The sequence below is a fragment of the Sorex araneus genome, chromosome 9 (genome assembly GCF_027595985.1).
Source record: "Sorex araneus isolate mSorAra2 chromosome 9, mSorAra2.pri, whole genome shotgun sequence".
Taxonomy (NCBI): domain Eukaryota; kingdom Metazoa; phylum Chordata; class Mammalia; order Eulipotyphla; family Soricidae; genus Sorex; species Sorex araneus.
In genome coordinates, this window is record NC_073310.1 from 23,795,595 (window position 1) to 23,808,217 (window position 12,623).

Below are 12,623 nucleotides of genomic sequence, written 5' to 3' on the forward strand. Positions count from 1 at the left end.
TCAAGCTATTGTATAGACATAATTTCTAAATGTATTAGGAAATAAAAATATTTACTGTACTCGTGACATTCAACATGTTTACAGTAGACTTAAACCAGATCTTTAATATTTCTGAGCTATGATGATGAGTAGATTGTTGTGTCATTATTGTGAAATGAAGACTGGGAACTCAGATTTTCTTGGAGAGATCTACAACTGGTGGTGTTCAGAGTCTACAACTATAAACCCTTATGGGTCACTTTCAACACTGCTCAGAAGACCATGAAGTGGTGGGTATCAAACCTGATTCTACTGCATGCAAAGTATATGCTAATATTATCTGAGCTATCTAACTGGTTCAGATCTTTATGTAAATTCTTCTTTTTTTAATTTGGCTATTTGTAACATACACTAATTTTGTGGAGACAAGCACACACACCCAAAAATAATAAACAAAAATAGACATCATTTTTAGGTAACCAACTTAATCTTTTACCTTAAATCACGAGCTGAAATTCTAATTATGGAGTTCAGACTATCATAGAATGTAGTAGTCAAATTCTTAGGAGACTCTTAAAAACACATTCATTAACTACTTGAGAGTTTACTAAGAAGAAAGGTGATTTGCTGTGTATGGTGCACTGCATCTAGAATTATTTTTTCTTTAATTCCCTACTTTTCTTCTTCTACACTTCCTTTCTCTTTGCATTCCTTCATTTTGACTTTTGCATAATACTTTTTCTAAGGAAACATAACAAATTCTTTCAAGTTTTATATTAAGTAGTAAAGATATGTTTTATATCTAATTAAGTCTCAAGTCTTTGTTCTTCCCCAAAGTTTTTAAGCAGAATTTGGGCATGGGGTTGGGATGGAGATAGGAAGTTGTTATAGAATTGTACATTAGAAAACACAATTTGCACAGATTTACACACTTTTACACACTTTTAAACATGTGTAAAAGTGTGTAAAACATTTACACAATTTACACACTTTTAAACATGTAGCTACATTCAATAAATTTATTTTTGTTCTTAAAAATATTTTAAAGTAGAATACAAGAAAACACTGAATATTATAGTGAACTAGCTCTATAATAATATACCCTACCTTGCAACATAAAAAATAGAGCTCTCAGTCAAGTATTGTGACTTAGATTCAATTATAAGCTACAAGTCAGATAGCTTACAAGAATCTCCTTTTAGAATGTTTTCCTCAAGAGAATGCATTAAATGTTAAAACTCAAATACTCCACTTTTGGTAAAAGTTATATCATGATACACCAAGAAGATAGTTGCTGCAGCATCTCAGAGATGAATTAATGGAATAGTCCTTCAGATGTGTAGTCAGTTCATTATTTTGTTTTCAGTTTTGTCTAGACCTGATTTTTTTTGAGGGGGGGAAGTTTATATGTTCTATTGGAATTTTGAACACATACAAATATACTTATCATTTTTCACATATTTTATTTTCATAGTATGAAAAAATCTTCTATGTGAGCACAGAATTCCCCTTATTCTGGAGTGAATGTTTTCTTAATTTATATTTACTATGGGTGGGACGATAGCACAGTGGGTAGGGCATTTGCCTTGCATGCAGCCAACCTGGGTTCGATTCCTCCACCCCTCTTGGAGTGCCTGGCAAACTACCAAGAGTATCTCGCCCGCACGGCAGAGCCTGGCAAGCTACCCGTGGCATATTCGATATGCCAAAAACAGTAACAAGTCTCACAATGGAGACCTTACTGGTGCCCACTCGAGAAAATCGATGAGTAACGGGATGACAGTGATGCAGTGATATTTACTATATTCCAAAGAAAGGAAAGTGGTCTTTGGTGAATTCAGATTGTATAAACTTGTGCTACTTAGAAAAGGCAAAGATCACCAATAGCATATGGATTTTACTTTTCAGATAAAATTTCATAAACATCAAGGACAAAAGTAATGGACAAGTAAGAGCAAACAGTATGAGTAGCCTATATTAAAGATGTTACATACCTATTCCAGGCAGAATCATCAAATTGTCCAATGTATCAAGGACTATGATATGCACTGAACTTCCCTTGCAGAAAGAAACCAGATGCCATGTCACCATAAAAGCTGAAAATCAAACAAATACATGGTAAGTATATCTAAAATAAGATAAAAGACTAAGAAGTATACTTTAATGTCTAAATTATGAGATGATAATTTATTTTATTATTATTTTTTAAATATAGGAGTACTGCTGTTTATCTAGTCATTGATTAAGCTGATTGAATTGGGCATGAACTCCACATTACTTTTTAAAAATTCAGAATGTTAATTTTATTTTATTATTGTATTATTATTATTATTATTTTAATCATCGTGAGATACAGTTAAAAAGCTTTCCTGTTTGTGTTTAGAGATGACATTTTAATCAAACAATACATTAAATAATTGGAGATTAATCTCATTAGACCACAGATGTCATCACATCTTGTGATCTGTTATGTGGTCATGTGTTTTCAGTTTGAAAGAATAACTAGGAGTTATGTTACAAACTCCACTAATTCTATATTAACATACCTATGTTTACTATGCATATGGGAAGTATTTTGAAGACTTTATATAGTTTTTATAGACTTTTATATAGACTTTTTATAGTTGAAGACCTCCAGAACCCAGCCACAGCCATGCTCAAGGCCACTCTCCACATGTTTGGATGAGCTTCACGCATGAAGGGACCAGCAGAAGAACCCAGGTGTGTGGCACTCGGGGCTGAGATCTCCAAGCCTGCTCGGGTTGGGACTGGGCCTTCTCCACCCAGACCCCCCATTTTCCAGGAGCTTGGCAGCCACTCCCACAAACTGCCCTCGGTGCTGTGTAATCCCACCAATGGCCAACATCCAGAGACTATAAAACCAAGCTCCTGGAAGACATGTAATAGCCTTGTTCTCCCTCTTGGAGAACCTGACAAGCTACCAAGCGTCTATTGCCCACACGGGAGAGCCTTGCAAGCTCCCCATGGGATATTCATATCCCAAATACAGTAAAAGATATATACATACCTCTCGGAGAGCCTGGCAAGGTACCGAGTATCCCACCCGCATGGCAGAGCCTGGCAAGCTACCCGTGGCGTATTCGATATGCCAAAAACAGTAACGATAGGTCTCATTCCCCTGACCCTGAAAGAGCCTCCAATTGTTGGGAAAGACGAGTAATGAAAGGCTGCCTTAATCTCAGGGCTGAATGTAATAGAGACGTTACTGGTGCCCACTCGTGTAAATCAATGAACAACGGGATGACAGTGATACAGTGATGGAAAATATTGAATTTGTTTTATAGCAAATAAACCATGAATCACTTGCCTTCCCCATTCATGTCACACATGCAATTTGTTATTGAATGACAATAACTATTTTGTATTCACTTGTTATTTTTGATAATTATTTATCAAGTAAACAACAATCCATATATTTGGCTAAGTAAACAAACAGAACCTGACTTCAAGAATTTCAAAACACTCATATGGGAAAGTTCATACTGGATACAGATCAGCTTAATACAGGGGGCTGAGAACTAAGTCATTGCCCATCTATGGTACAGTGAGGTTATAAGTTTGCTGACACCAAGCATAGGGCCTTTGTTTTGTTTAAATTTGAATACTAAATAGCAAATTAGCAGTGAAAGGGCAATGTTTCTTTTCTTTTTTTTTTGGAGTGGGGAGAATATGCAGGCAGCACACTCAAATGCAGGAAGCTGTGAGGAATAATGGAGTGTTTTGAAAGCCAAAGAAGCAGAACATACACAATGAAATGGCAGAACAATTTCCTTCTTTCTAGAGATTGAAATGCATGTAAACCAGCCTAGTGGCAGCACAAACTCATGCATCTGCCCCAATAATTGTTTAGAAATTGAATCCTTTCTCCAAATCCTGAACTTACATGTTCTCAGTTTGGCATCCCAATCTCTCCACAGTTAGGACAGTGTGACCTTATCTTTTATCTGTGTGTCAGGGAAAATGAGGTTAAGGGAGTTTCTCAAGATCATAAAGTGACATTTTTGCTTTTCTTTCCTTTGGTTTTTGGGCCACACCCATTGCCTGTCAATGCTCAGGAGTTACTGCTGGCTTTTCACTCAGGATCTCCTTGTGACAGTGCTCAGAGGACAATATGGATGCTGGGGATCAAACCAGGTAGGCTGTATGTAAGGCAAATGCCCTACCTGCTGTGCTACTGTCCCCACCCCAGACATTATTATTTGACTTTATGGGCCAAATCCAGTAGTGCTCAGGGGTTATTCTTAGCTATATACTCAGGAATTACTCCTGGTGTTGCTCAGGTGATCATACGGGATGCCAGGGATCAAACCCAGGTTAACTGCATGCAAGGAAAGTGCCCTACCCACTGTACTACCATAAAGTGATTTGTGAAGCTGGTCTCATCTCTGCTCTGACACAGGGAGAGCTGTGACACTGGGATCCATGCAGTAAGATGAAACACATGATGAAAGTGGTGTGGCCACCACTAGCATTGTCCTATTTCAGGACAAGGCCTTTTCTGTGGAAGTTGCAGGGGAGGGCTCCAGGTACAAACATCCACCATTACCCCTTTTCTGTCTCGTTTTCAGGAATGCCATGCATGGGACTGCATCCTGAAACACAGGTTGTAATTCAGTTTAATTTTTTTTCCCTTTGCGAGCTTTGCTCTTTTCAGTATGGCTTTCTCTGCAGGGACAGGGATGGTTACTGGCTACTGTTCTGCAAAAATAGAAAAACTGGGATCTCTGTCTAAACCCCACAGTGACCCTCCAAGTTGTCCGGTAGTTAATTATTGCACCCGTGTCTCTCCTAAGTCTGGTGATGTTCGCTTCTGAGATGGTTGGCATTTTAATAACTCTGATGGCAGAATAAGCAGATAAAGGTCTTTGATGTAGTTAAGAAGGTAGAATTGCTGCATCAGTTCAAAAAGGAAAGGCGCCCAGGGCTCATTCCGCATGTAACAATTGGGTGCATGGACATGGACATGAAGATGGGAAAAAGCAGGTGAATAATTCTTGTCTGTGACACATTAAAGAAAGCTTATGTAAGAAGGAAAAATCTATCTAAAGCTGTGGCTTTTGCCAGATAATGAGAAATACAGTTGCTAGGGCTGAGAAGATTGCAAAGATCTTTATTTTTTTATTCTAGGTTTCATGGCTTGATACTGTTAGTGATAGGGTTTCATACATAACACAATCTATCACCACATCCTCCCCAGAATGTCTACTTCCCTAAACCATTTTTTCAATGTCTCCTCTACCAACCCCCCCTCCCCCCACCAAATCCTTATGCCCCTTTTCTTCCCCCTCTTCTGATACGCTCTTTTGAACTTCTGAAGTGAAACTGATTAGAGTATGTTTTACTCAGTCAGATTTGCTAACTCCTAAATTGCCTTGTCCACATCAAAGAGGATGCAAATATTTTCAGCTCTTTTTAACTGTGAAAGTGTAGGCTTCTTAGAGACGTTTAGAGAGATACCTTCAAACACTGTAGGATTATTTTTCACCATAACGAAGAGGGATTGCTTTAAAAGACAGCTCTAGGGTATGAAAGTTCAAGAGGAAAACCAATTCCAGACAACAGATGAGCAATCATGCCTAGAAAACACTGTACTATTTGTGACACACTAAAGATTCAAATGATGCATCATCTAGATATCCAATCTTTAGCAATTATCTTCCCTTACAATAGCTTGGCAAACTATACTTGTCACAAAAGTAACTTTGCTCTGTCCTAGGAAGCAAAAGAGAAGCTCAAATCATTCTATGTAACCAAGCAAACAGCACACAGACAAATCAAAGGACCTCCAAGAATCCTACTAGAAGAAAACTTGTATAAGACATCTGAAAGAAAAATTGTGGATTGAGCACCCATTTGACCCAGCAATACCACTCCTGGGAATATATCCCGGAGAGGCAAAAAGGTATAGAAGAGATGACATCTGCATTTCCATGTTCATTGCCGCTCTGTTTACAATAGCCACAATATGAAAAAAACCAGAGTGCCCGAAAACAGATGATTGGCTAAAGAAACTCCGGTATATTTACACAATGGAATACTACGTAGCTGTCAGAAAACATGAAGTCATGAAATTTGCATATAAGTGGAACAACATGGAAAGTATCATGCTGAGTGAAATGAGTCAGAAAGAAAGAGACAGACATAGAAAGACCGCACTCATATGTGGAATATAAAGTAGCTGAGAGGTACAAGCTTACAATGTTGTGATTCCTGGCAGACATTTCTCTGAACTTAGTTACTAAAATACTAAAATACAGAAATCCAAAACTATGCTGCTGCTAGTGCAGCCTCCTGACCTCATATCTCTTCATTCTCAGCAATGGAAAATAAATTACCAAATGCTTTCTTTTCAGCAGAACGACTTTAGGGGGGAGAAACTCCAAATCAATAATAGTGAATTTTTTTGTTTAAATATTGAATGTAATCAAAGTAAAGTGAAAGTGAAGTGAAATTTACCAGTTACACATGCGGGGTGGGGGGCTGGGGAGGTTGGGGGGAAAGGGGGAGGTATATTGAGATTCTTGGTGGTGGAATATGTGCACTGGTGAAGGGATGGGTGTTTGAGCATTGTATAACTGAGACTTTAACCTGAAAGCTTTGTAACTTTCCACATGGTGAATTAATAAAAGAATTAAAAAAATAAATAAATAAAAATAAAAAAAATTGTGGAGCACACAAAATAGTAAAATAAGTGATTAACGCAAAGCTATTTCTTTCAAGTATGTTTCCCAATTGCTTGTGTAAGCACAAAGTGAACTCATGGGATCTGGTGGATTTGACATCAATGACAAGGAATATAATTTAGTGCTTGCCAACAAGATAAAGATCAGTTCTTCGGAGAAACTTGATAATTGGCCTCTATGGATACAAAGCTCTGAAATGAGAAAATATATTCTTTGAAACTATACGAAAACACCTTGAAAGAATAATCCGTGTAGAAGCAGGGGTAAGTGGGTGGCAGATGCGGTGACAGTAGAGACAGAGAAAAGAGTAATATTATCCTGTGTCTCACTCACACATTTGGCATTGAGTAACTCTTTTAATAATTTCAGCTTACTGGTGAAGCAGATATCATTGTAATTAGTAAATAATGAGGATATTGTGTTTCTAAGAGACTTAATTCACTTAACAAGTGACCTGAGTTAAGATTTGAACCTATGCTTGTCTGACATTTTAATTGATTCCCCTAATTAAGCCATACTAATTCTCAAAGCTGTTTGAGGTAATATGTAAATTCAGAAATCTCAACGGAAACTGAGAAAATCCAAATAAAAATGATAACAGATTGCATGAACTACAATAATAATTAAATATGCAGTAACTGTACATCAAGACCATAAATGTTAACACTATTGTAAACATATGATCTCAACTACAATAGCAATAAAACATTTAAAAAATTAAAAAATGATGTTATTTTGATAATTTGTGAGTTGTGCATACTTGTTCTGATTACAAGTATATACAAAAATATACATGAGAAGACTGAAGTGATAGTATAGGTGGTAATGTGCTTACATTATAAAGAACTCACACAACTTGTGCTGTACAGGTACTCCAGGGGCTGGAGCATCTGCCTTGCATGACTCTGATCCTGGTTTAATCCCCGGCATCATTTATAGTCTCTAGATCATAATCAAGAGTGATCCCTGAGCACAGAACCAGGAAGAAGCTCTGAGCACAACTGGGTATGATTCCCCCCCCAAATTAAAACCAATCAAACAAAAACCCTCCAAACATAAAATACTCAACCATAAAAATCATATAACCCCATTTGAAAAGGGAAGGGGAAATGAGATGAGATTAGAAGCTGAATAAACACTTTTCAAAGAAGATGGACAACAAGCATGGGGAAAAAAAGTATATCCATACTGATTATCAGGAAAATACAAATTAAAACCATTATCTCACATCAGTATTCATGGGTTATTTGAAAAAAAAAAAACCTAAAACAAAAAATGCTGGTGGGACTGTGGAGAAAATCTAACTATTACATACTTTTGGTGAGAACGTAAAGTGATAAAACCTCTATTGAAAAAGTGATGAGATTTATGTTAAGAGGTCATTTTTTTTTTATTATCAAGCAATTCCAGTTCTAGTTATCTAATCCCAGAACACAATAACATATTGATTTAGACCTTTTCTTATACACACTATGTTAACTGTAGTGTTATTTACTGTAGCTGGGAGTTGGAAACGAAAGGACAGAAAGATAATACAGTGTACAGGATACCTGCCTTGCATGTTGCTCACCTGTTTTGATCCCCAGAACCACATATTGTCCCTTTTGATGCCTGAGTACAGAGCCAGGACTAAGCGCTAAGCACTGCTAGGTGTGGCCCAAACCTCCCTCCATCCCTTACCCTTTTCCCAAAAAAGGAATTAGAAACAACCCCAAAAATGGATAAATGGATACAAAACTTGTAGTATATATATACAATGAAATACTACTCAATTAAAAGGAAAAAATGAAGCCGTTTTTATTGCTTCAAACGGTATATAAAGAAACAAAGCAATGGAAGATCAGATATAATGACAGCAAATTCTCCGACTGATAACAAAATTGAGTTTATCTAAGAATAGGCAGTGAGTGGCAATGAAGAATTATATGGACTATTGGTACTTTGATTCACTTCCCCACACCCCCCCAACCCAACACACACACATACATCCCTATGCACAGTTAACAGGGGTGTGACTTCAATGAACTCAGACATGGGAGAAAAGTTCAGGGACTCTGGACATGGGCATGGCTTTGCATCAGGATTCCTTATCCATGGGGGTGGGGGATGTTGCTAGTCTTGCTAACATTTATACTTAAACTTCCCCAAGCAAAATTCTCATCAACTGAGGGTCCCGTCTATGCTACAATAGAATACGAACTCCAAGGCTTCCCTCTAAATAACCAAGCTGAACAGCTAAATTCATTAAGACACCGAGAGAAGACTGTGTATGAAAGAGCTATCCACACCTCTAGCGACACCTCATTTTAACTAGCACAATTCTCATTCACTGTACTGAAAAGATTCTGAGAGAAAATTTGGAGAAACACGGTATAATGCTAAACCGTATTTTGCTGTCATTCCTCAAACTCAAAAAAAAGTCATGTTCTTTTTTTTTCTTGGTGTCTTCTTTTACTATCAGAGAGTGAATCTGGCAGTAATATGTTCAGTTTCTTTCTTTTTTTTTTTTTTGTTTGTGCTCTTTCCCTGGGCTGGAGCGATAGCGCAGCGGGTAGGGCGTTCGCCTTGGCGGGTGACCTGGGTTGGATTCTTCCACTGCTCTTGGAGAGCTCGGCAAGCTACTGAGAGTATCTCGCCTCCACGGCAGAGCCCAGCAAGCTACTTGTGGTGTATTCAATATGCCAAAAACAGTAACAAGTCTCACAATGGAGACGTTTCTGGTGCCTTCTCGAGCAAATCGATGAGCAATGGAATGACAGTGACAGTGACAGTGCTCTTTCCCCTTTACACAATTATTTGCGTGCTCTAGGCTTAGTCTTGATTAACTAAGAAAAGTCAATTTTTCCCCCTAGAAACTATACTGGATTTCCATTTTCTTTTACTATGATGGTAACAAAGTTAAAAGTAACGCACATATCTAGTATACTTGCCCCTTTGTTTATGTTGTTCTTTTTAGGTGTTTGGACCAAACTTTGTAATCCTTAGGTTTATGTTGTTCTGTGTTCAAGACTCACTCCTGGTGTTGTTTGGGGAACCATACGATGGGTATGTATGGATATCAAATCAGTGTTGGCAACATACAGCACCATAATATGTGGCTTAAAACATGTACTATTTCTCTGGCACTGTCTGCTCATACTTAAAACACCAAAAGCAAACAGATACACTAAAACCTAGAAATATGTATACAATAAGTGCAATAACTATTTTCAGGAATTAAACAACAGTTTAGGGCTGTGATAACTAGAGAAAGCAATAAGCAAAGATAAAGTGATAACTGTGCTCTCTTTTTTTTTTAACATGGAGAGTAGCATGCTAAGAGAAATAACTCAAAAAGAGCAGGACAGACCCATTTGTGAAACATAAAGTAACATAATAGGAGAATAATATCTAGGGATTGTAGAGATAAAGACCAAGAGGATCGTCCCATGGCAATCTCACTCATGTGCTGGGGGAAAAGGCAGGTGGGAGGGAGAAGAGATTACTGTGTTCTTTTTGTAAAAACAAACCACTGGAAAGTGGTCAGAAGAAAGGAAAAACTAGCATAGCACAGATAAGTTTCTTCTCATTGAGTCAAAGAAATGGCAATCAGATTTTGGTAATCTTATGAAACAAATGTTTAACAACATTTGTTGTTGAATTGTTCAACCATTTATTGATTGTAAAAATGCTGATTAAAACCTCAACTAGAATCTATTACATACCCATATAAATGGTTAATATTAAAACTAAATATATGAGTATGGGTAAGGATGGGAACCATCTATGACTCATATAAACTACTGGTGGAAATGCAAAATGGTATATTCACTTGGGAAGGCAGTTTTGCAGTTAATTATGTAGTTAAACATATGCTTAATATATATAGCTGAGCAATTATACCCTAGTCATTTACCCAATACAGATAAAAATATACATTGATACAGAATCTCATACATAAATATCCATAGTAACTTCATTCATAATTGGCCCAAAGTTCCCCTAAGAAGTCAATCAAATGGAATGGAGAAGCAAAATTGGAAACTGTCATACAAATTAAATTGAAAATACAATAAAAATGGATGCATGACTTATATACACAATACATTATAGAAATCTTAAAAATATTATTCCAAGGAAAAGAAGCCAGATCCAGAAAGTACATATTGCATGTTTCTATTTTTATAAAACTCTAGAAAATAATCTACTCTATGAATAAGGAAGCAAAAATGTAGCTGGAGTCTAGTGGGTAGGGAAGTTGCCTTGCAGGAGGCCAACCCAGTTTTGATCCCCGGCACCCCACATAATACCGTGAGTCCAACAGGAGTTGTCCCTGATCGCAGAACCAGTAGTAAGTCCTGAACATTGACAAGAGAGGCTCAAAAATTTAAAAAACACAACATTTATTTACAAACAGTATGTAAAGTCCTTCTGGAGCCTTCTTACCTTGTCCATGTCATGTCATTCTTTCTTCATCTCCCTTTATGTCAACTGTTTAATTTAAAAATAAACTTTGGTGATATATTTCAATCTAGACCTGACTAATTTGAGGAGAATCAATTAAATACCCGAATCTGCTCTCTCTTTTTCTTTCTTTTTTTAAACAACAATGAGTTTGAGGGCTGGAGTGATAGCACAGTGGTAGGACATCCGCCTTTCACGTGGCCGACCCCTGTTAGATTCCTCTGCCCCTCTTGGAGAGCCCAGGAAGCTACTGTGAGTAACGAGCTCACAAGGCAGAGCCTGGCAAGCTACCCGTGGTGTATTGGATATGCCAAAAACAGTAACAAATAAGTCTCACAATGAGAGACTTTACTGGTGCCCGCTCGAACAAATCGATGAACAAGGGGATGGCAGTGACAGTGACAGTGAGTTTGGGGGGGCTTTGCCTACAGAAGAAAGTCCCATTTTAGAACTAGTGAAAGAACAAGGCATAGAGAAACTATTTTTTAAAAATGGAATTGAACAACAAGCTTACTTACAAGTTGCTGAAAACAAACAACTAAGAAGCCAATTCACCATAGTGAACATAAAAAGACAGAGCAAAACTTTAAAAGGGAAACTGGAACTGTGGTTGAACTAATTTCATCCTACCTTTTCCTTTTAAAAAGCAGTTGAAAACCTGCTAACTTTGCAGAAGTTAACTCCATGCTCCCAGAGGAAAGAGTGGGAATTGGGTCTGGAAGGGCTGGACTTGGTTCTGAGCACAAACAGGCTCCATGCTGACAGGCCTTTCTAGAATTGCCAGTGAGATTGAAGCTCAGGATGAAGTCAGCCTGAACAGAAATTGATTAACGATGTAGAAGGTGGTGTTCAACTATGTAGGCAGGGATGCCCTTTAGAGAAATTAATGTCCCTTTCAGTTTCTTAGTGTTGTATAAAACAGAGTATGGCATTTTCCCCCTGAAATCCTATTATCTCTAGAACTACCCGTTCTTTCTTTGAATAAGACCCCAAACTGCTTTTCTAATAAGAGTGGACAAAAAAAATGTACTAATTACCAACCAAGAACACAAGCTTCTACAATCGCACTCTGATGTGATAAATTAGAATTCTGCTCTCCAAAAGTCAACACATTATGGATGAACTGGTAATTGTTCTTATTGTTGAAGTAGAACAATAAAGCATGGGAACATTCAAGGGTGCAAGATGTACAGAGGCAGCACATGCTCATATGAGTATAAAACTCTAATTTGCCATTAGATACGATTCCTTTACATTGTGAACATATGAGCTTGTGAGGCATTTCACTTTAGGGATAAGAGATTAGCAAAGTGCATGAAAAGAGTTGACTTACTGAACAAGAGTCAGAAAAATTCCTAGAGGAGAAATTTATTACTTTTGTTTCTGCTCCCACTCGCATTTTAAAATAATTATTCAAAAGGAATTAACACAGAGATCGAATTCCTTTTATAAATTGCTATAGACTACTGCTTTTATTGATCAACAGCATTGCCTTCG

General features: G+C 37.4%; 1 protein-coding gene across 4 annotated transcripts in view; it reads right to left on the bottom strand.

Annotated features, from left to right (window-relative positions):
• The window catches only part of CHRM3 (cholinergic receptor muscarinic 3), a 523,603-nt gene that overhangs the window by 250,440 nt on the left and 260,540 nt on the right, over positions 1 to 12,623 (bottom strand). For all 4 annotated transcript variants that reach the window (XM_055146875.1, XM_055146878.1, XM_055146876.1 and 1 more), the window contains one exon: positions 1,974 to 2,075. The gene's annotated coding sequence lies outside the window, so the exon portion shown is untranslated. The remainder of the gene's footprint in view (positions 1 to 1,973; positions 2,076 to 12,623) is intronic.